Source organism: Schistocerca gregaria, chromosome 8, assembly GCF_023897955.1.
Source record: "Schistocerca gregaria isolate iqSchGreg1 chromosome 8, iqSchGreg1.2, whole genome shotgun sequence".
Lineage (NCBI taxonomy): Eukaryota > Metazoa > Arthropoda > Insecta > Orthoptera > Acrididae > Schistocerca > Schistocerca gregaria.
Genome location: NC_064927.1, coordinates 340,537,448 through 340,563,123, shown reverse-complemented (window position 1 = coordinate 340,563,123; position 25,676 = coordinate 340,537,448). Strand labels below are relative to the sequence as shown.

The 25,676-nt window shown below is 40.2% G+C and overlaps 1 protein-coding gene across 2 annotated transcripts in view; it reads right to left on the bottom strand.

Annotated features, from left to right (window-relative positions):
• LOC126284690 (zinc finger C2HC domain-containing protein T03G11.3-like) overlaps nucleotides 1-24,334 on the bottom strand; it is a 102,180-nt gene extending 77,846 nt beyond the window's left edge. The window contains exon 1 of one of the 2 annotated variants that reach the window (XM_049983812.1): nucleotides 24,170-24,334. The gene's annotated coding sequence lies outside the window, so the exon portion shown is untranslated. The remainder of the gene's footprint in view (nucleotides 1-24,169) is intronic. The other variant, XM_049983811.1, reaches the window with a different exon arrangement.
• Nucleotides 24,335-25,676: the final 1,342 nt, after the last annotated feature.

Sequence of the window (25,676 nt, the reverse complement as noted above, 5' to 3'; positions counted from 1 at the left end):
GTGTCTCACATATCCTCCCACCACCAACTATTCCAGTCCAGTCACAAGCACCATCTATTCCATCAAAGGCAGGGCTACCTGTGAAAGCATTCATGTGATCTACAAGCTAACCTGCAACCACTTTGCTTCATTTCACATGCACTTGACAACCAACAAGTTGTCTGTCTTCATGAATGGCCACTAACAAATTGGCCAAGAGACAGCTGGACCACCCAGTTGCTGAGCATGCTGCCCAATATAATGTTCTTCACTTCAGTGATTGTGTTACAGGCTGCACAGTCTCTCTCCTTTCCACCAACGCCAGCTTTTCTGAATTGTGCAGATAGGAACTCTCCCTGTAATATATCCTACTTTTCTGTACCCCCTAGCCTCAACCTTTGTTAGCCCATGTCCTTCACCCACCTATCACCTTTCCTGCTCTCACTACAGCGCTACACAGCTTCTGTTCCACCAATGCACCCACACAGTCCTCCTCTCCTTCTCCATTTGCCTCCCCCACGCCCTCTGCCACCCCCGCCTAGTCTCATGACTGTAACTAGCTGCCGTGCACTATCCTGTCCCCACCGCATACCTGTACAATCTCACAAGCAGCACTTTATCGTGCCCCACCCCTTTGCTGCTATCCCTCCTCACCCCTACCCAAGGCTCATCCTTACCCCAATTGCTTCTCTCATTCTGTGCAGCCTGGCCTTGGTGGCAAAAGACAGTTGTCATGTGTGTGTCAGTTGTGCTTACGTGAATATGTGTGTGTTGTCTACTTTTGAACAAGGTCATTTGACTGAAAGCTCACTTGTTTAGCAGTCTTTTTGTTGTGCCTGTCTGCAGTTCAACATCTATATGTGGTGAATAACACTCTATCCTTTTCATGATACTGTCATTATTCAATCAAGAAACAATGTTTCTACATCTACATCTATATTTATACTCCACAAGCCACCTAACGGTGTGTGGCAGAGGGCACTTTACATGCCACTGCCATTACCTCCATTTCCCGTTCCAATCGCGTATGGTTCGCAGGAAGAACAACTGCCAGAAAGCCTCCGTGCGCACTCGAATCTCTCTAATTTTACATTTGTGATCTCCTCGGGAGGTATAAGTAGGGGGAAGCAATATATTCAATACTTCATCCAGAAACGCACCCTCTCGAAACCTAGACAGCAAGCTACACCGCGATGCAGAGCGCCACTCTTGCAGAGTCTGCCACTTGAGTTTGCTAACCATCTCTGTAATGCTATCATGCTTACCAAATAACCCTGTGATGAAATGGGCCGCTCTTCTTTGGATCTTCTTTATCTCCTCTGTTATCCCGACCTGGTATCAATTCCACACATATGTGCAATACTCAAGTCTATGTCAAACGAGTGATTTGTGAACCAACTCCTTTGTTGATGGACTACATTTTCTAAGGACTCTCCCAATGAATCTCAACATGGCACCCATCTTACCAACAATTATTTTTATATAACCATTCCACTTCCTGCTGCCATTGGATAAGCAGCTGCCAGCAGCAAGCCGTATACTCTTAGCTCACTTATTTGTTACATAGTTTAATTCTTAATTTCTTTGGGTGTTTTTGGGTACTTGCATTGTTAATTCATAAATTTCAGGTGTATTGTAGTATTTGAGAGTTGTAGCATCACGTTTTAGTATCTGAATAGTATAAAATTGCGTAGTCTGCTTCTGCCACCGAGAAGTGTGTCAGCAGTGCACAAGTAGCAGCATTACTGCATTTACTAGGCAATCTTGTATTTTAATAACAGTTTAAATTTTGTGTCGAATTGTTTGTGCTCTCTGTAGATTAGTTCAGATGTTCTTTGCACAACAGTGTTTAACATGGATAGGGACTGCGACTGCTGTCTTCGGATGTGGGCTGAGTTGGAATCCCTTTGCTCCCAGCTTCAGGCAGTGTTGGCTTCAGTCACACAGTTTGAGGCTGTTGCCAATGGGCATCACTGTGGAGGTCCGGATGGGGGTTTGTCGGGGACGGCCAGCTCGTCCCACGCATCCCCCGATTGGACTACGACTGTGGCTACCCGGGATACTGCCCAAATTGAGGCTGATCCCTCATGTGGTAGAGTGGGAGGTCGTCTCGAGGTGTGGCAGGGGGCGAAAGACATTCTGGAGGGCTGAACGGAAGGCCTCTCCAGTTTGTCTGACGAACCGGTTTCAGGTTCTGTCTCAGGCTGATACTGATGTTCAGCCAGAGATGTCTGCTTGTCCTGTTCCAGAGGTTGCCCCTCAGTCTGCAAGATCTGGGCGGTCGCAGAGGGTGGGCTTACTGGTAGTTGGGAGCTCCAACATCGGGCACGTAATGGGGCCCCTTAGGGATATGGCAGCAAGAGAGGGGATGAAAACCAATGTGCACTCCGTGTGCATACCGGGGCGGGGGAAGTCATTCCAGATGTGGAAAGGGTCCTTCTGGATGCCATGAAGGGTACAGGGTGCACCCATCTGCAAGTGGTCACTCATGTCGGCACCAATGATGTGTGTCGCTATGGATCGGAGGAAATCCTCTCTGGCTTCTGGTGGCTACCTGATTTGGTGATGACTGCCAGGCTCACTAGTGGGATGAAAGCAGAGCTTACCATCTGCAGCATCATCAACAGGACAGACTGCGGACCTTTGGTACAGAGCCAAGTGGAGGGTCTGAATCAGAGTCTGAGACGGTTCTGCGACCGTGTGGGCAGCAGATTCCTCGACTTGCGCCATAGGGTGGTGGGGTTTTGGGTTCCACCGGATAGGTCAGGAGTCCACTACACACAGCAGGCAGCTACATGGGAGGCAGGGGTTGTGTGGCGTGGACTGGGCAGTTTTTTTAGGTTAGATGACCTCGGGCAAGTACAGAAAGGGCAACAGCCTCAAACAGTGTGGGGTAAAGTCAGGTCATGCAGGGACCAAGCAGCAATCAGAACTGGAATTGTAAACTGTCGAAGTTTCGTTGGTAAAGTACCAGAACTTAAAGCGCTGATAGAAAGCACCAAAGCTGAAATTGTTATGGGTTCGGAAAGCTGGCCGAAGCCAGAGATAAATTCTGCTGAAATTTTTACAAGGGTACAGACGGTGTTAAGAAAGGATAGATTGCATGCAACTGGTGGTGGCGTGTTTGTCACTGTTAGTAGTAGTTTATCCTGTAGTGAAGTAGAAGTGGATAGTTCCTGTGAATTATTATGGGTGGAGGTTACACTCAACAACCGAACTAGGTTAATAATTGGCTCCTTTTACCAACCTCTCAACACAGCAGGATTAGTAGCAGAACAACTTGGAGAAAATCTGGAATATATTTCACATAAATTTTCTCAACATGTTATAGTCTTAGGTGGAGATTTCAATTTACCAGGTATAGTCTGGGACACTCAAATGTTTAGCACGGGTGGTAGGGACAGAGCATTAAGTGACATTATACTGAGAGCACTATCCAAAAATCACCTTGAGCAATTAAACAGAGAACTGACTCGTGGAGATAACATCTTGGATCTACTGGTAACAAACAGACCCGAACTTTTCGACTCTGTAAGCACAGAACAGGGAATCAGTGATCATAAGGCCATTGCAGCATCCCTGAATATGGAAGTAAATAGGAATATAAAAAATGGGTGAAAGGTTTATCTGTTTAGCAAGAGTAATAGAAGGCAGATTTCTGACTACCTAACAGATCAAAATGAAAATTTCTGTTCCGACACTGACAATGTTGAGTGTTTATGGAAAAAGTTCAAGGCAATCGTAAAATGCGTTTTAGACAGGTACGTGCTGAGTAAAACTGTGAGGGACAGGAAAAACCCACTGTGGTTCAACAATAAAGTTAGAAAACTACTGCGAAAGCAAAGAGAGCTTCACTGCAAGTTTGAACATAGCCAAAACCTCTCAGACAAGCAGAAGCTAAATGATGTCAAAGTTAGCGTAAGGAGGGCTATGCATGAAGTGCTCAATGAATTCAAAAGCAAAATTCTATGTACTGACTTGACAGAAAATCCTAGGAAGTTCTGGTCTTATGTTAAATCAGTAAGTGGCTAGAAACAGCATATCCAGACACTCTAGGATGATGATGGCATCGAAACAGAGGATGACACGCATAAAGCTGAAAATATAAACATCTTTTTCCAAAGCTGTTCCACAGAGGAAGACCGCACTGCAGTTCCTTCTCTAAATCCTTGCACAAATGAAAAAATGGCTGACATCGAAATAAGTGTCCAAGAAATAGAAAAGCAACTGAAATCACTCAACAGAGGAAAGTCCACTGGACCTGACGGGATACCAATTTGATTCTACACAGAGTACGCGAAAGAACTTGCCCCCCTTCTAACAACCGTGTACTGCAACTCTCTAGAGGAACGGAAGGTTCCAAATGATTGGAAAAGAGCACAGGTAGTCCCAGTCTTCAAGAAGGGTCGTCGAGCAGATGTGCAAAACTATAGACCTATATCTCTGACATAGATCTGTTGTAGAGTTTTAGAACATGTTTTTTGTTTGCAGATCATGTCATTTCTGGAAACCCAGAATCTACTCTGTAGGAATCAACACGGATTCCAGAAACAGTGATCGTGTGAGACCCAACTTGGTTTATTTGTTCATGAGACCCAGAAAACATTAGATACAGGCTCCCAGGTAGATGCCATTTTCCTTGACTTCCGGAAGGCGTTCGATACAGTTCTGCACTGTCGCCTGATAAACAAAGTAAGAACCTACTGAATATCAGACCAGCTGTGTGGCTGGATTACAGAGTTTTTAGCAAACTTAACACAGCATGTTGTTCTCAATGGAGAGATATCTAGAGACGTTAAAGTAACCTCTGGCATGCCACAGGGGAGTGTTATGGGACCATTGCTTCTCACAATACATATAAATGACATAGTAGATAGTGTCGGAAGTTCCATGCAGCTTTTTGCGGTTGATGCTGAGGTATACAGAGAAGTTGCAGCATTAGAAAATTGTAGCAAAATGCAGGAAGATCTGGAGCGGATAGTCACTTGGTGCAGGGAGTGGCAACTGACCCTTAACATAGACAAATGTAACGTATTGCAAATACACAGAAAGAAGGATCCTTTATTGTATGCTTATATGATAGCGGAACAAACACTGGTAGCAGTTACTTCTGTAAAATATCTGGGAGTATGCGTGCGGAACGATTTGAAGTGGAATGATCATATAAAATTAATTGTTAGTAAGGCGGATGCCAGGTTGAGATTCATTGGGAGAGTCCTTAGAAAATGTAGTCCATCAGCAAAGGAGATGGCTTACAAAACACTCGTTCGACCTATACTTGAGTATTGCACATCAGTGTGGAATCGGTTCCAGGTCCGGTTGACAGAGGAGATAGAGAAGATCCGAAGAAGAGCACCATCACAGGGTTATTTGGTAAGTGTGATAGCATTACAGAGATGGTTAGCAAACTCAAGTGGCAGACTCTGCAAGAGAGGCACTCTGCATTGTGGTGTGGCTTGCTGTCTGGGTTTCGAGAGGGTGTGTTTCTGGGTGAAGTATTGAATATATTGCTTCCCCTTACTTATACCACCCAAAGAGATCACAAATGTAAAATTAGAGAGATTCGAGCATGCATGGAAGCTTTTCGGCAGTTGTTCTTCCCTCGAACCATATGCGACTGGAACAGGAAAGGGAGGTAATGACAGTGGCATGTAAAGTGCCCTCCGCCACACACAGTTGGGTGGCTTGTGGAGTATAAATGTAGATGTAGATGTAGAAACATTGTTTCTTGATTGAATAATGACAGTATCACGAAAAGGATAGACTATTATTCACCACATATAGTTGTTGAACCGCAAACAGGCAGAACAAAAAGACTGCTAAACAAGTGAGCTTTCAGTCAAATGACCTTGTTCAAAAGTAGACAACACACACATATTCACGTAAGCACAACTGACACACACATGACAACTGTCTTTTGCCACCAAGGCCAGGCTGCACAGAATGAGAGAAGCAATTGGGGTAAGGATGAGCCTTGGGTAGGGGTGAGGAGGGATAGCAGCAAAGGGGTGGGGCACGATGAAGCGCTGCTTGTGAGATTGTACAGGGATGTGGTGTGGACAGGTTAGTGCAGGGCAGCTAGTTACAGTCATGGGACTGGGCGGGGGTGGCAGAGGGTGTGGGGGACGCAAATGGAGAAGGAGAGGAGGACTTAGTGGGTGCACTGGTAGAACAGAGGCTGTGCAGCTCTGTAGTGAGAGCAGGAAAGGTGATAGGTGGGTGAAGGACATGGGCAAACAAATGTTGAGGCCAGGGGGTTACAGAAATGGCATGTAACACAATCACTGAAGTGAAGAACATTATATTGGGCAGCATGCTCAGCAACTGGGTGGTCCAGCTGTCTCTTGGCCAATTTGTTAGTGGCCATTCATGAAGACAGACAACTTGTTGGTTGTCAAGTGCATGTGAAATGTAGCAAAGTGGTTGCAGGTTAGCTTGTAGATCACATGAATGCTTTCACAGGTAGCCCTGCCTTTGATGGAATAGATGGTGCTTGTGACTGGACTGGAATAGTTGGTGGTGGGAGGATATGTGAGACAAGAGCTTCCATCTAGGTCTATTCCAGGGATATGAGCCAAGAGGCAAGGAGATTGGACCAAGGGTGGAGTAGGGGTGGGCAAGGATATTTTGTAGGTTCAGTGGGCAATGGAATACCACTGTGGGAAGGATAGTGGGTAGGATATTTCTCATATAATGACATGACGAAAGGAAGACGAAACCTTGGGAGAGAATGTGATTCAGTTGCTCCAGTGGGTGATACTGAGTCATGAGGCGAATGCTCCTTTGTGACCGGACGACAGGACTTTGGGAGCTGGTGGTTGACTTGATAAATAAGGTATGAAAGACGTGTTTCTGTAAAGGTTGGGAATATAATGTCAGTATGTGAAGGCCTCAGTGAGACTCTCCGGATTTTTGTAGAGGGACTGCCCACCACTAAAGTTTTATTTTGACAATTTTTGTTTAATCTTATGCTGGTTTAAATACAGTTAGATATTATTTTGGTATTAATTATTTTTATCTTAGTTTGATTTTACTGAGTTTTTGAATTTGTTCTTTAATGTTGCTAGGCTCTGTGGAAGGGTTTACTTGGTATGGAACAGGTGGCAGTGTTGAAGTGGGGGTAATGTTGGTGGTTGGTAGATTTGATATGGACAGGCGTTCTGACATAGCCATCTTTGAGGTTGAGATCAACAATGAGGAAGGTAAGGTGGCTTGTTGGGTTGAGTCGGACCATGTGAAGCAAATGGGGGAGAAGGTCTTGAGATTCTGGAGGAAATGTGGATAGAGTGTTCTCACCTTCAGTCCAGGTCATGTAGATGTCATCAGTGAATCTGAAGCAGGTGAGGGGTGTGAGATTCTGGTTGGTTGGGAAGGACTAGCCTAGATGGCCAATGAACAGGTTGGCATAGGATGGTGTCATGTGGGTGCCCACTGCTGTACTGCAGATTTGTTTGTTGGTGATGCCTTCAAAGTTGAGGTGATTGTGGGTGAGGATATGTTGCTCATTCCTCCCTGACCAGGAAGGAGAGTGTGGGCTTGGAATCTGTCGGGCATTGGGAAAGAAAAGGCTCAGTAGGGCCATGGTAATTATGGATGTTAGTCTAAAGGAAGGTGGAATCAATGATGATGGGCAGGGCACCATTTATTAAAGGTAGGAACTATGGAGAGTCTTGGAAGAAATAGTTGGTGTTTTTTTATCTAGAGGAGGAAGCATATAGAAGGTATGAGTGTGGGGAGTGGTAGAGGTGCAGTAGAGATAGACTCAGGGGAGAGGTTCTGAAATGGGGTCACTGTGGCAGGGTTTGTAGCTGGACAAAAGTGACAGCTGATGGAGTCCCTCAGCGAGGTAATTCCTGCAATTCAAAATCACCATGTTGGAGCCCTTTTCAGCTGGTACGATTGTAAGGCTGATATCAGTTATTAGGTGGTAGACTACAGTTCTTTCTGTGGGTGTAAGTTAAGCTTCCTATTGAGGGATTTGGGGAATGATAGTGAGGCAAGATTTGGGTTTAAGAAATCCTGGAATGTTAACAGGGATTGGTTTGGGGACAGTGTGGGGGGATCATGGTTAGATGGAGGAGTGGGCTGAGTCAAGCACGGTTCATCATTGGTTTCGGGTTGAGTGTGATTGGTAGGGTCGGGTTGGTGATGAAAAAAATATTTGTATTAAATGTAGTAGTCTGTAAGGCAGGGTTTTCAAATGGTTCAAATGGCTCTAAGCACTATGGGACTTAACATCTGAGGTCATCGTTCCCCTAGACTTACAACTACCTAAACCTAACTAATCTAAGAATTCGAACCTGTAACTGTCGCAGCAGCATGTTTCCGGACTGAAGTGCCTAGAACCGCTCGGTCACAACAGCCGGCAGGCAGGGTTTGTCATCTATAAGTGGTTGTGGGGTATTTTTGGAGATTACTGTAGAAGTGGTGGATAGAGGTAGTCCAGGGTGAGAGTAGGAGGTGAACAGGCTAGGGAGTTTTCTGATGTGGCTTTGTGCATGTTGCTCTAGTTCCTGGAGGGCGTGAACATCAGTGTGAGATGGAATACTGGAATTTGGGATTGCAGAGCAGGAGAATTTTACAGATGAAGAAGAGATGTTGCAAGAAAGTTTGCCTCCAGTCTACATGGTTTTGCAGGGCAAGGTTGGTGAGGTCTAAGGACTGGCAGAATCTGAACAGATGAAGGTCATTGAGGAAGCAGTGGTTGCACCCAGAGATGAGTAATTTTATGGTAAGGCCATTTAGGGAGATTTCATGAGCCAGACAACAACACAGGAACAGTATGTAGAGCTGGGTTCTGCTTCACTGCGTGCACCATCTGAATGCACGTTGAATCTAATCGATCCTTTTCATAACTTTGTTGTTATATCATCCTGGATTTTGCCTAGTGGCTCCTGTTCCATCCTGCAACCAAGAGCTGTTTTATTTCGTTATTATTTTCTAGTAGATTACTTTACTCAGTGTCCACTCTTTTCTTTCTCATCTTTATTTTTTACTTGTCAAGTTACACATAACTCCCATTGATATAAAAAATCCTTGGCCTTCAAATTGCTCACTCTTAGTGCCTCACTCTCATATATTTATGCATTTTATTTTCCTTCCTGTGCCACACAAACATGTATCTCATCCTACCAATCTCCCCCAGTCCCTAGACCACACTCTTTCTCCTCTCTTATTCCAGTATGCAAATACTATCTCACCTATAATCCATTCGTCATCAGAATAAACCTGGTGTAAACATTGCTCTATATATTCTTCCACTTTTGCTGGAATCGGCTTCCATTTCACGTGGGACTGCAGCCAAGCTGTCTTGAGTAATGTCAAGTACAATAATATGAATACACTTTGTGCTGTAGGTTATGCACACCTTGACTTAGTGATAGTAAGGCACAACAGCTTTACCAGCACATTTAATTTGGACAGCACTGGCTGGTCAACTGGTATAGCTAGGCTGCAGTGACATGGCCAGTTGCAGTTCACACATAAAAAGAGACGAGCAGAGGAGCAATACAGCTTCAAATGTCATTTAATTTTTTAAGCAGACTGAAAATCTCCCACAATCTGCAATCTCCAACAATATGCTCCTTAGATGACTAGACAAAAACTGCAACTCATTATCATTTTTAGCTAACACAGTATTGTAATTAAAAATAAGAATTCCTGACTTAACCACAGGGTAATTTTTCCACATACACTGTGTGTAACGTAAGAGAGTATTGAAGGATTTCACCATATAGTTCAATATTGAAGCCACTGAAGGTATTACTTACAGTCTGGTAATCTCTTAGCTCCTTCCTTATTCGAATCCGAGAAATACATTTCAGTTCTGGAAATGTCACCTTGTACTTTGATAATGAGCCTATCAACAACAGAATCCATTAAGCCAACGTGTGGGAAATCTGCATGTCTTAGTTTCAGTATGTCTGGCAGCTTAACAGTCTTGTTACTTCTCGGGCAAAGTCTCGAAGCTTGGCTCCAAATCAGTTCTCTTGGGTCCATATTGTAATGACACAGTAGCAAATGTAAAAATGCAGCATTTGTATGATGCGCACAATGCTGTGAAAATGATTGATTTTCATGTTTCTACGATACTTATCTACCTCTGTGGTGTAAAACTAATGACATAGTCCAAATAAAGAGGGTTTGGTTTTTCATTTTTGCCTTAAAAATTAAACTGTTATGTTTCCTTAATTTAAACAACCTTTATGAACAGTTTTTTTCCTTTTTTTATATATAAAATATCGATAATTATGAATTTGTATTTGAAATGGAAACAGGAATTTCGTGTCCAGTATGTAATTATAAACAAGAAACGTCCATTATTCATAAAAAAAATGACAATGAGTTTTATAATTACAATATGTAGGTATTTCAAATTGAACATGAGAAAAATGATGATAGGGAGATTTAAACCAAGGTAGGAATAACCACAGGACGTTCATGTTCCATTAGACTTTTTAACCGTGTTCCACGAACTTGTTTCACTACAGAACAGAAAGCAGCCTCAGCCATTTTCATAATGCACATGAACAGCATGACAGTCACAGCAGAATGCTGCAGAGGCTGTGATGTACACGATTTTTGAAATAAAAACTATGTAGCTAAAGTGTGATTACGAAAACTGTTGATGGCTGTTAATACATTTGAATATCTTAAAGTTTCATTTAACATAAATTAGTAATGATATATCTAATACATAAGTAGGACCTACTTCTAAGAGTTTAACAACACCAGTGTACGTGTGCTATGGCTACTGATTAATCATCGCCTTTGTGTTTGTTTACATCAGGTTTATTCTTATGATGAATGGATTATAGTATGGCCACATCTTCTTCTTCATACATCTCTGCCAACTGACATGAATCCCACAATATTGCCTTTTTATTTAAATTTGTCTTTGATCTCATTGTGTATTCACATCAATTTCAGTTCTTTTTCACCCTCACTATTGGCCCTACTCCCTAATGTTTGACCTTGTTTTCCCATACTTCATCTGTTGTGTTAGATTTGTGGCTTTTTGCACAGATTTTGCATTTTTTTGAGAGTTTTTTGCACATATTTTTATATAATTTACATATTTTACGTGTTTTCCTCCTCTATCATGCATTCTTGCTCCTTCTATTTGCAACAATACAGAAAAGTTTCCTTATCCTGAGCCACACCCCAGTCACACGTACTGTTCCTGCATTATTGCTTGGCTCATGCTATCTCCCCAAACGGTCTTACCACCAGATTACCTATCTCCACCTGCAACCCCTCCTTTCACAATTGCCTCCATCAGTTCAGTTTCTGCCAGTCCTTAGACTTCACCAATCTAGTCCTGCAAAACCCTGTAAATTGGACCCAAACCTCTTTGAAAGACCTCCTCTCCATCCATAAAATTCTTCTGCTCTTCAGTCCCAGATTCCTGGACCCCATATCTCACATTGAAACCCTTGCCTCCCAGGAACTAGAATAGTATGCATAAAGCTACCTCAAAAAACTCTCCAACCTGTTGACCTCCTACTCCCTCCTTGGACTAGCACTATTGCCACCTCTACAGCAGCCTCCAAACCTCAACTAGCAGACCCGCTACATTTACCACATCCTCAGAAACTCCCTCTCACCACCATACAGAATTCAGAACCTCAATAGACCTAAAACACAGTTATGAACCTTTCCTCTAAAAACCCGTAGTCCCACAGAAATATCAGTACTTTCCAAAGGCCATACCTTTTGCTCCACTCCCAAATTCTATGATTCTGGACTTGTTAAGACCTTCTCTCTTTCTCCCACTTCACACACTGCCCCCAGACCACCCCTTGTTAACATTACAGGATTTCTTAACCTCTGAACTTGCCCCACAAGCACTCCCCAAACCCCTCAATAAAGAAGCTAACCCTACATGTGCACCAAGAAAACACAATACACCACTAACGAACTGATCCTGACCATGTAATCCTACCTGCCAACAAAGGCTCCACCACTGTGCTTTTCAACTGCAGGGATCATCTGGCAGAAGTATTCCACCAGCTGTCATATTTTTCCACCTACAAATGCTGCCTCTGTGGCCATCTAGGCTAGTCCTTCCCAACCAACCAGAATCTCACACCCCTCACCTGCTTCAGATTCACTGATGACATCTACATGACCTGGACTGAGGGTGAGAACACTCTATCCACATTCCTCCAGAATCTCAAGACCTTCTCCCCTATTTGCTTCACATGGTCCTACTCAACACAACAAGCCACCTTCCTCAATGTTGACCTTACCTCAAAGATGGCCACATCAGTACCTCTATCCACATCAAATCTACCAACAACCAATTATACTTCCACTTCAACAGCTGCCAACAATTCCATACCAAGAAGACCTTTCCATAAAGCCTAGCATCATGTTGCCATCGTATCTGTAGTGATGAGCAGTCCCTTTCCAAATATATGAAGAGCCTCACTAAGGCTTTCACAGACTGAAATTACCCTCCCAACCTTGTACAGAGACACATCTTGCATGCCTTATCCCTCAAGTCAACCACCATCTCCCCAAGTCCCACCATTAAGTCACAAAGGAGCATTACCCTCGTGACTCAGTACCACCCAGGACTGGAGCAACTGAATCACATTCTCTGTCAGGGTTTTGAGTAGCTCTGATTGTGTTTGAAATGAGAAATATCTTTTCCTCTATTCTGCCTACCCATCCCACAGTGGTATTCTGTCACCCACCGAACCTACACAATGTCCTTGTACATCCCTACACCATCCCTGCTCCCAACCTCTTGCATCATGGCTCATATCCCTGTAACAGACATAGATGCAAGACCTGTCCCATACATCCTCCCACCACCAGCTACTCCAGTCTGATCACAAGCATCACCTACCCCACCAAAGGTAGGGCTTCCTGTGAATGCAGTCATGCGATTTACAAGCTAAGGTGCTACCACTGCACTGCATTCGGTGTGAGCATGACAACCAACAAGCTGTCTGTCTGCACAAATTGCCACTGAAAACTGTGCCCAGTAGACTGCTGGACAATGTAGTTGCTTCACAGCCCATGCCATCTAAATCCCTACCACCAGCTTTTCTGAATGGCGCAGGGGGCAACTATCCCCGCAATATATCTTGTTTCTGTAGCCCTACGGCCTCGACACCTCATTAGTCCCTGTCCTTCACCCAATGCAGCCACAATCTCTTTTCCCTCCTCTACCTCTCTCTTTCTCTGTCCCCCCCCCCCCCCCCCCCCCCAGCCTGACCTCACAACTGTACATAACCACCCTACACTGTCCTCACCACATCCCCACATGCTTCCAACAAGCAGCACTTTACCATCCCTCACTCCGACCCCTTGCCATATCCACCCCAGACTTCTTCTTATTCCCAAACTCAACCCAGACTGCTTCTGCGATCATTGTTGCAGTCTGGCCTGGATGGGCAGAGACAGTGGCCATGTGTGTGTGTGTGTGTGTGTGTGTGTGTGTGTGTGTGTGTGTGTGTGTGTGGTCTACCTTAGATGGGGGCCTTTTGGCCAAATGCTCACTTGTTTATCAGTCTTTTTGTTGTGCCTGTCTGCAACTCAATGTATCCTATACATGATGAGTAGAGATCTATTCTTTTCATAATATTGTTATTATTTTGTTGCGGATTTTCCATGGTTTCTTTCTTGATCCAGTCATCTCTGGTGAAATATGCAGTATTACAGAACAGAAACCAAACTCTCACTCATGTAGTTTTGATGGTACATCTGAGTACCTTCTCAAGCTGTCAGATATATTAAATTGCTCTTTGCTATTGACCCAATTTCCTCAAATTTTCAAGGCAGCAAAAATAGTTCCTCTCATTAAAAAAAGGTGAAATAAGTTATGTTAACTGCCACAGGTCCATCTTGATCCTATGACACATATCCAAGGTCCTTGAGAAATCAGTATATGACCATGTTATGAAGATCCTGGATGATACTACTCTCCCGATCTTGTCAGCTTTCCACAACCTGGAGCTCCAACTTTTCATACAAGCAACTCTTCAGTTGGTACCATAGGCTGGCTGCAATGTATTCCAGTGCTCCTACCAAGGAAAGAGCCAGGCAGTACCAGGCCCTCCACACAGCAGTCAGACACACTGACCACTGAGCTGTGGAGATGGACAGAGAACATTATACTGTTAGTTAGTTCTGGTCCATTTAAAACTATTTGGCATTTGAGGTCTGTCACTTGCCACTACAGTGGGTGCCAGTTACATTGGCTGCCGGCTATGGCTTGATTATAGATGAAACACAACATAGCAGGTCACCTCACAAATGATGTTATTGTGTAACACAAGGCAAGATTGGTAGCGGCTACTTCGAGTCACATTGGAAATGTAAGATGTCCTGTTGACATCTGATTTTAAGTGATGATTGACAATTGTGGTGGACATGTTTTGTAGCCCTGAATTTAAATTTGTGTACTAAGCTAACCACAGCCTTGCGATATTTTATGTACCCAATAAAATGGCGGTTGACAATCAGTGGTAGAACTAAATCATGATTTGCTTTGTTCACAGCAATTGAAGCTCGCCTCTATGGGCAAACTCAAAACAGAAACAAATTCAGGTTCAGTGCTAAAAGCGAACTGTTGTTTCTCACTGTCATGGGTTATCTGAAAACATCATCACACTGGCTGCATGAGCTGCTGCATTACCAACCAATAAGCAGTTCCAATTCATATTTGGTTAGAGAATGTAGGTGGCACAGGCATATTACAGATGAAAAAAAAAGATAGGAAGAAAAATAAGAGCAAATAAAACAGTCAGTATGATGATGAAAATGGCATGGCAAAGAATAAGAACTAAAAAAAATTGTTGCATTTAATAGTATTCGAACTACAACCTTAAACATGGCAGGTTAATACACTAATCATTATGCTACACTACAATCTTGAGTTAAATTATGACTGTGATCACCAAACAAAATGATGAATTGCAGCTTTTAAAAATTTAGCTTCACACAATTTCATGCTAAGCTTATCTAATGTAAGTCAATCTTGGTAATGATGCTAACTTTATATGTGATGCTGATTCCCATCTTGTGTGGAAGTATTCAGTATTGTTTAAGTAGTGCTGTGTGTGAAACATGTTTATTTCAACAGTACTGTTTTGTGTGTGTGTGTGTGTGGGTGGGTGGGTGGGTGGGAGGGTGGGTGTGTGTGTGTGTGTGCAGATGCACAGCAGGGTACAAGCCTCTTGTTCAGGATATGCTGTGAACAAGTAGGTTAATGGCCAGTGGATGGTACTAGTGTGTGACAAGTTAAAAATTTGGGTCAGACAGGAAGCATGTCCAGACAGCTGACGTAGTTAAGGCAGCCACTCGCATTAAGTGGGAGATCCAGGTTCAAGTCTTGATCCAGCTCTAATTTTCAGCTTTCAACATTGATTATTTTCATGCCCGAATACGGATGGTGTACGTCTTTCCTTCAAAATTTGAGTAGGGAAAATGCCCAATTCCTTAAATAGATGTCTACAAGATGATCATGTGTGAGCATCACATATTATTTTTAAATCATGTTTTTGAGCAATGAAGACTTTATTTCTTAAATATGAGTTACCCAAAACGTTATTCCATATGGCACTATTGAATGAAAATGTGAAAAACATCAACTTACTGGTTCATCTCTCCCTAAAAATTGCAGTGGTTCTAAGTGCAGATGTGTCTGAGCTAAGTTGTTTTGGGAGTTCTAAAATGTGCTTTTCCAGTTAAAATTCTCATCATTATGGACACCTAACAATTTTGAAGGTTACAAACTATGATTTTCTCACCATGTGTTCCACTTATCACTGCTGTAGTACCCCTAGATGTGCAGAGCTAAATACGCACTTGTGTCTTTTTAAGACTGATGGTGAGAATATTCACAAAAAACAGCAAATAATACTTGTAAGAATGTCCTTTACCTTTTGTTTTGTTTCTGTATGTATGCTTTGATTGATTACAATACTAGTATTATCTACAAAAAGAACTAACTCTGCTTGTTGTATATTAGACGGAAGTCATTTACATATACAAGGAACAATAGTGGACCGAAGATTGAGCCTTGGGGAGCCTCTTCCTCATGATTCCTCCCCAGTCAGAATAATGTCACTCAACTACATTGGTTAAATTACTAAGTACATCTTTCTGCATTCATTTAGTTAGGTATGACATTATCCATTGCTTGATTATACGATCAATCCCATAAAATGTCAGTTTATCTGGGAGAATACTGTGATTCACACAGTTAAATGATAGTGCATTCAAATCACTGTGCTGATGAACTTCATACATGATTTCTAATACTAATCCCACAATGTTAAATTTGTTAAACACGGACAGTTACTGAATAAGGACAAAATTATGTATGTTTTGCCCAACTAATATAGTTTCATCAAAGACAACTGATGGCCAATCTGAAAATCTAAGTATAAACCAATGATGTCTAACTTAAAAATCTAACTATAAACAAAATTCCTCAAATTATGGACAGATAGCACACTTCAGTGGGATATAAGTAAGAAAAGTTAGTAAATACACAGGCAGTTTGTGCTACACATTTAATATCCTGAATAAAGGATGTGACATTGAAACACTAATAGGAGCATACTTTGCACTTATACACTCACTGACAGTAATTTTTTTTTACTGGATTCCACACAAATAAATATTTACTATGTAGAAGAAGATAAATATGGTAAAGAGAAAAGTTAATGTAGATTGATTCTTACAAAGAAGAAAACAGCAACCAGCCACTATTAAAATAAACCTACATAGGACGCTTATAACACTGTTTTCTACCATAGGGCACCAACACACCAAGAATATTTCGCTGCAGTGGAAGCATAAATATCAAAAACTGATAATTATGTAAAGTGCGTCTTATAAATATTGTGAACAGCCGTCTGAAGATGAACTTTTCAGTTCAAAACCGGTTACGGCGCTATTTACTTAAATAAATAGCAGTATTAATAGTGGCTGGTTGCTGTTTTCTTCTTTGTAAGAATCAACCTACATTAATTGTATACAGCCACGGTCTCACCATGTCAGTTTTAGACAAAATAGAAAGAGGAAAGTGCCTCTGAAGCTCATTGCCCTGCCAGTGCCTTGTATTTATATTCATGAAACAGTGAGTTTTGTTATGCAAATTACATTTTTTTTCAAAAGAAAGAAAGAAGGAAATCCATCATTATAAGACCCACAAAATTCCAATGATGTACCTATAATTAGTGAATGGCTATGTAAGACACACAGTAGTGTAAGGGACAAGGGACTTGTTCTATACAACAAGCTACCTGAAAGAAGTCAAATTGAGAGGGGTTAAGAACAAAAGTAAAAATGTTATTTCACAAAGTGCTTCTATATAGTAGGAGAATAAAAATGTTATTTCAGACAAACTGCTTCTATATAGTAGGAGAATGTTTGAACACATGTGTCAAGTAATCAGATAATATTTACTTATATACCATAAGTTTATGCTGATTAGTTCATTCTGTTAATGTTATTTCTCTTATTACAAGTATAAAATTATCAAGTTAAATTTCTTAAATATCATCAGTTTTCAGTTGATTTCTAAGAATGGAAAATCCAGGATGGAATGTAACACTATTATGAAAAGGAAAGTTGCCTCACCACACAGCACAGATGCTGAATCACAGAAAGGCACAACAAAAAGAGTGTCACAAACAAAGCTTTTGGTCTTCATCAAAAATAGACAAAACACACACACACACACACAAGCACGCAAACGCAACACACACACACACGACTGCAGTCTCAGGCAACTGATGTCACACTTAACCGTCTTTTGTGACAGTCTTTTTGTTGTTCCTATCTGTGACTCAGCATCTCCTCCCCCATGTGGTGAGAGCCAACTTTCCTTTTCATAATATTGATTAGATGATTTCTTTTATTCTACATGCATAACTATTGTTTTTGCTTATTATGAGTTACTTCATAAAATCTCACCCTTCTTTCTGTCCAAATTTTTGCCCTCCATGCATTGAATAGTTTTTTGGCACCTTCCCAACCTTACCAACATCCTGGTCACAGCTTATGCTCCTCCATTTCACCACCCTGTGGCTCCTACCCCTGTGACTGTCCCAGCTGTAAGATGTACCCTATGCAGCCTGCTTCCACCACCTAAAACAGCCCTGCAACTGGGAAAAGTTATACTACAGAAGGGAAAGCCACCTAGGAAATTTCATGTTAGGTAAACACTGTTCGGCCTTTTACACTGATATGACTGTCACCAAGTTATCAGTTAAGTTGAATGGACATAGAAAAAGGTGTATACTGACAACACACAATATCATGTTGCAGGGAATGCTCTACAATATGCCAATCATGACCTTAGAGCCTGTTTCACCACAGGTGCCATCTGTATTCTTCCCCCACACACCAGTTTCTTAAAATTCTGTAAGTGGGAACTGGCATTACAACATGGTCATGGTTTTCGACTCCTACCTATCCTAGATTTATCTTAATTTCCTTGATCTCAGTATTTCTTCTCAGTAACTACTCCTTTCTTAATTCCCTTTTAGTTATATATACCATTTTTTGACCTGTCTATTTTTTTACCGCACCCACCTTTACCGCATACTTTGCATTCTTATTCACTGTTGCATGATGTTTACTCAGTAATCTATTTTGCTTATTACCATACCTTTCACCTCCGAGCTCTCAGACTTTCAAATCTCACCTGGTGAACTCTCCAAAAATCAGGCTTTCCATTTTATCCCATCCGGTAAGTCTCTCCTGACCAAGGGTTCTGGGCAACTTTTCCAAAATCACATTTCCAAAACCTCACAAGCCCTTTCCTTTACCCTTTTCTTTCCTCTTCAGTCCTTCTGCCAGAAGAAGAGGCCACTGACTATGAAAGCTTGCACATTTCTTTAACCTTGTTATATGCTTTCTTGTGTCACCACTTGGTAACATTTTTTATCTATCCAGTTACATTACATTTTCAAAAATTGATTACTTCCATTGATTCATAAGTGCCAGAGAGAACTCATTACCACCTTGTAATAATAAACATAAAAATCATGTTAGTGCAACATGTGAAAATACAGGACACAAGACAGAAGAGCAAATAGCAAAGAAAAAAGAACAAATATACATATGATCAATGAGTCATGGTAGGGACCAGCTACAGCCATGTCTAGTATCCAGTAAGAATATAAAGACACTGGAATTTTGATGATTGGAGCTCCTTTACGAGAAGTGTTTAAGAACTGTAAAACCACAGTAAAAAAAAAAAAAAAAAGCTGTGTGAACTGTGTAATAATCGAAAGAGGAAATGATGGGCACAAAAACCAGAGTAGCCTTGCAGTAGAAGCACTAAAATAATCGCTAGGAAAAACTTCACAAGCCAAAGTATTTGTCGCAAGTATTCCACACAGACAAGACTTAACTGAAAACCCTTGTGTAAATAAAGAAATCATCATAACAAACAGAAAATTCAGAAAGATTTATAGCAGTTTTGTGCATACAACTGTCACTGCAGCAACCACCTGTATCAGAGAGCATTTTACTAGACATGGACTGCACAGAAACCTGCTGGGCAAAGAAATTCTCCAGATCATAAAAACTGTAAAAGCGGACATCCACAAAAAAAACTGCATACATGCATTAGGTCCACTGCTAATGACAAATAAAAATAAGTATAGACTAATACCATACGAGGGAGAAACATCACTGGCAACACCTTTGAAGAAGAATTGACATCAGCACCAGCATGTAAAATATCAACATCACCAGCAGCATTAGCAGTAGCAGCATTAGAAAATAAAGCAGCTGTAGCAGAACCACCGTAAGCCATAAAAAGAGTTTCAGCAGCAACAATAACAGCAGTATCATCAGGAAGAGGGAAGAGAACTGCAGATGAAGCAGCAGAGTCTAGTGTTATGGGTAAGTGGAAAACAGTACTTCCTCTTCTAAATGATTTTTTAGTGGAATACAGCAAGATGAAGAAGCCCATAAGGTAAGTAATGTAAAAGATACCGTAGCTTCTCGCCAAAAGGTTCAGTCTGAAGGAAATAACAATTTTGAGATTAAAATTTGCTACCTGAACATTCAAGGAATAAAAAACAAAGAACTTTTTGTGAATACTTTTGGCCTAGATAACAAAATTTTATATTTTTTGTTTGAGTGAACATTGGGCTACTGAGGGTGAACTTAAAGCTGTGAAATTTGATAACTATAATACAGCAAATAGTTACTGTGGAAATTTGCAAACAGGTGGAGCAGAAATCTATATTAGCCTGTCACTCAACTGTTCCACTAACAGGTTGGATCTGGAGCATTTGTGTGGCAAACAGAATTTTGAAGCTAGTGGTAAAGTCATTGATAGTTGTAATAATATCCTTGTGAAGGTCACCTAAGGGTATTTCTAGAAAAACTAGAGAGGCTGTTACATGTATTTTCAGAGCTAAAATGGTTGCATTGTGACATTGTAATAGGTGAAGATCTAAATTCATAGTTTGATGTAATGGCAACACATATGTAGTGTCAGTGAGCTGAAAAATCTTCTAAAACAGTGCAATTTACACTTCATCAATAATAGACCCAGAAGAGATGAAGCAGGCCTTGATAACATTTCTGTCAATTTTGAAACTACAGAAGAATAATGATGTGACAGTATTTCCATTCTCGGGGCATGATTTTGTAACAGATTGTAAAACTAGATTCTCTGCTGATAAGGGTAATATTGCGATCCTGTCCCAAAAGTTCTGATCATCAGTTATGTCACAAATGATAAAATCGTTAGCTTTCACAAGTCCCTTGCAGATAGAGACTGATTTGACCAGTGTTAGGGTGATACACGTTATAGCTTATGTACTGATTTGTCAGCTGACATTTGAAAGATTCTTTAACCCTAATACAGAATTCCCATAAAGGAATGTAAAATAATGGAAAAGACTTCAAAAGCAAGGTCACAAATGAACGAAATTCATGATACAATGGAGAACTAACAAATCTGAAAAACCAAGTTACGCTTTTGCACAATGTATATAAACGTCTGAAGACTGACCATGCCAGATCAGTCCATCTTAAATATTGGATGAGTACAAAAAAGCTATCGCAGAAGCCAAAAAAGCAGTAGCCTACTGAAAATTTCATCAACAAAAGGAAAGGCGCATGGAAACTAATAAATAGTATTGCTAAAATTTAAAGAAACAAGAAAACTAATAAATGTCCCAAAAATTAAATAATTATTTTATTAAAACAGTTGAGAAAGAACGAAATCTATTACCAAATATGTTATTAGTTCATCAGAGATTCTTGTAAAAACTGTTTGTAGGCCACCAGCTAAAACACACATCTGCCATCTCCAAGGTCTCTCCTAGTCTCGTACTAAGAATAGTAAAACAGCTAAAACCATCAGACAGTTTAGATATATGTGACATATCTTGTAATTTCCTAAAGAAAGTAGTAGCCTGTATTGTGTATCCTTTAATATATTGTATAAACAAGTCCATAGATGAGGGATATTTTCCTGATGAATTAAAAATGTCTAGGATAGCGCCAATACATAAAAAAGGAGATACTGACTCACCTTCAAGTTACAGGCCTATTTCTATAATCCCAACTTTTTCTAAATTATTAGAATGTGTAATTCACCAACAATTATATGTTTACTTTGAAAATTTAGAATTAATTAATCAATCAAAGTATGGTTATGAAAAATTTGTCAACGATCCATGCTATAGACTCTGTAGTCAAATACAAATAAAGCTTTTGACTGTGTAGAGCACACACCATTTCTAGAAGAAAACTGAATTCTATGGCATTGAAGGTGACAGCCTTAAAACTATTAAAATCGTATCTACAGAACCATAGGCAACTTGTCTGTGTTGGCAAGAAAATGTCAGGAACAGAACAAGTTAAGGCATGTGTTCCCCAAGGATCCATATTGGGTCCTTTTTTGTTCCTAACAATGATCAATGATCTGCCATCATTTATAAAATCTATTACAGTTCTTTATGCACATGACAACCTTTCTTCATCTCAGCAGCCTTAAAAGTTGTGTTGAAAAGAATATGGACAAAGCTTCCAACTGGTTCAAAGCAAATCACTTCTTATTGAATGACAACAAAACACTATGAATATGTTTCAGGCTGAAAGAGAAACTTCTGTCAGGTGATCCAATTATGTTAAGTTCTTGGGGGTATATTTAGACAATAAATTATCTTGGCGTCAACAATATATTAGTGGTAAGCTGTCAAGAATAATTTATCTGTTAGGTAATTTATAGATTTTGTACCCGAAAACTATGTTAGAACATCCTTTTTTTTTCCTTCTGAAGCCTACTAACAAATGTTATTATTATATGGGGGAACTATAGTTGTGTGCATGACATCTTAATACTGCAGAAAAAAGCTGTTATGGTAATTAGTGATTCTTCTTATAAGGCTCAGTGTAAACCATTGTTTTGTGAACAAAACATCATGACACTAATCAACTTATAATATGTTTTAGTTTATACAAAAAAGAAGTTACCAGAAGCAAAACAAAGAGAAAATGTACAATGTTAAAAACAAAGAGAAAATGTACATTGTTCCAGTAAAGAGGAAGCAGATGCATTTGTACCTCATACCACAGGCTGCCAAAATCACTTAACAGTTGTAAACTCATGGGGCACAAATATTAATAAGATTCACATTCTTTACAAAAACTACCCATACTAGCATTCAAACAAATACTGTATGATTGAACAGTTACCCACTCATTCTAAGACAAATGAATATTTCAACTCTAACATAATATTGAAACATTATTAACCATCCTGTTGTTTCTTTTAAATTACCTATTGTATTGTAACAGGCTATAGTATTTATAAAAAATTATAATTGTGACTTGTCTCATTCCATGTGTAACAACACACAACAGGATATCCTTGGAATAATCAAATGAAATCAAAAGGCAGTAGCATACACATTCACAGTACATGTAGCCTGTAAACTGACTCAAATCATATCGTTGTGCAAAATCATTTACCAAAAGACGGCAGAAATAAGTAACAACCTTCTGTTACTCTTTCCTTATGTAGTTGATGCATTACAAAATTTCTGCCACCAGTTATACTGTATGTTTTTCCACGTAGGTCTATATATTACCATAGCAGAATGGTGGTGGAGAAGTTTACATAGTGACTTACAGGATCCTGGTCTAAACTGGGATATTTTTTCAATGTGTAAAACACAGAGTTATACATATTTTTCCATATCCACAGTCAAAATTCGAAATATTATTTCTCAAGTGAATTTAAATGGGGACAGAAAGTGCTTCCATTGTGCATATTGCAAGTTCAGTGATGAACTGTTACAAATGATACCGAAGTTAATTTTGAGGAAAACATCACTGTTTTATAGATAATGGACTGGTGCTGTACTGTTTCAGGAATATTTATAGTGCATTTCCCCCTCTTTTTTAATGAAGTAAATAATAATGATGTTCAAATAATGAACATCTGTCTATAGCCACTGCTCCTCACACCCTCTTCAGCTGTTGCTTTAACCATGATTAAAACATAGGTCTACTGTGACTACAGTCAAAAGTTATGAAGTTAATATTTATTTTAAAGGGATTACATAATCTATGCTGTTATGCCTTCTTATTCAAATGAGACTCATTTTCATCCTCCTCCATCATTCAGTTTATTACTTCCTCATTGTGTCTACCATTACTGATGGCTTTTCATGGCACTAATATCACTGCAAGTGTTTTTGCAAATATAGTACAAGAAAATAATCGGATATATTACAGCCACACAGCATCTATTAGCAGGTGGTGCATAGATGTAGATACCGCTACCAAAAGTCTATCACTCATATCTAAAACTCTGAGTGTGTATAATCTGGTTCGACCTTAGCATTCAGTCACAGTTTAACGTAACATGGACTCTGTCAAAACTTGTTTGACACACTAGTATATGTAAGTTGTGGTAATAAATTATAATTTGTGTCATGTGAAATACCACGGGTTTGAACTGATTGTTACACGTTTAAAAGTGAGAAATGCGTGGCACTGGCCACCATTACCGTGGAACAATGATGTAAAGGTTTGTGCCTCTATTTTTAATTACATTGTAGGCCTAGACAGGGCACAGACTCTTCATTTACGAATATTATAGCAGAACTCTCCTGTAAACTAAAAACTGATGTAGTCTCTAATGCATATATTGTACTTGTTTTTCATAACGAAAATACGTTCTTACCAAGATTTGCTATGGCAGAACTTATTCACCTTCCAGCTCTCATCAGCCATTGTCAGACAATAACAAAACCAAAGAAAAAAGATTACTGTATAAATAAAGAGTAAAGGATATTTCACAGAATAAACTGGCTGTGAATCTGAACATTTAACATTCGCAGGACATTTTCTCTGTTATTTTCATTAACAACTAATACATAGTCGTTAATATTAGATACAACACGTTTTTTTAACATGCCTTTATTTCACGTTACAATAACAGCTTTCACACTCGATTCAACCAAGTCGCAGATCAGAAATAAAAATTTTGGGTGTACAAGTGACTTTTAAATAAATTGTTTTTGCGTTTCATAACAGTTGAGTGTCACTTAGTAATTTAGTTGTCCAGGGTAGTACACACATAGCTCATGTCCCATTCCATCGTAAAGTTCATGTTTGTCAATTTCAGTCCACGTTACAGTACTGTTACGGCCAACGTAAATTGCGTTCTGTTAGAACTGGAGACTATACACGAAAAAGTACAGGCATTTGTTATTAATGGACGAAAACAACGGTTTAGTGGCGAACAAGAGCAGAAAATTTATACTTGGAGGTTAACAGAAATCTGTCATTCTCAGATAAAATGTATTTTTGAAATACATGCCAGTGCTATCCTTTTGTTGCTTTCGCACCAACATAAAGAAGAATCATGCTAAGGACTTCTAAGCACAACACATCGTTTAAAATTTGCGTGGTTTGGCCAAACGGGAGATACAAAAATTGCAAGGACTAATTTTAAATATTATGCTTTGTGAAATTTATGAAATCTTGCTAAGCGGCGAATATTTACCAGACGCAAAATTAAAAAAAAAAATGCGAGGTCAATTTGTTTCTCAAACGTATTTCCTATTTAGAGGATTTCATTATTATGCAGTCACTTCGTTTACGTGTGATACGTCTTCCGAAAGACGAAAATCGAATTTAGGAAACCGTTTTTGTAACGTGTTTGCATTGTAACATCTGAAGGGTATTTGGAATAGCTCAGATAAATATGGCGTATGGGAAAACAGCTGTTCCAGTTTCGATTTAGTCAGCATATTCGCTGCTGCTCTTCACTTAATTGTTTGAGGTAGAAAGCTTCATGCTTATTAGTCTACTGTGTCTGCTTCTTCTTCACTACACTGTAAGTTATTCTGTCCATGTTATCCAAATATTTTAAGACGTTGCTGGACGACCCAAACACGTTTTAAGTACAGTTATGCGGTTACATGGGAGCGAAAATCGATTGTTGAAGCGGGAAAGTCGCGCTGGATTAGCCGAGCGGTCGTAGGCGCTGCAGTCATAGACTGTGCGGCTGGTCCCGTCGGAGGTTCGAGTTCTCCCTCGGGCATGGGTGTGTGTGTTTGTCCTTAGGAGAATTTAGGTTAAGTAGAGTGTAAGCTTAGGGACTGATGACCTTAGCAGTTTAGTCCCATAAGATTTCACACACATTTGAACATTTTTGAAGTGTGAAACCGGCACCTACAAACTGA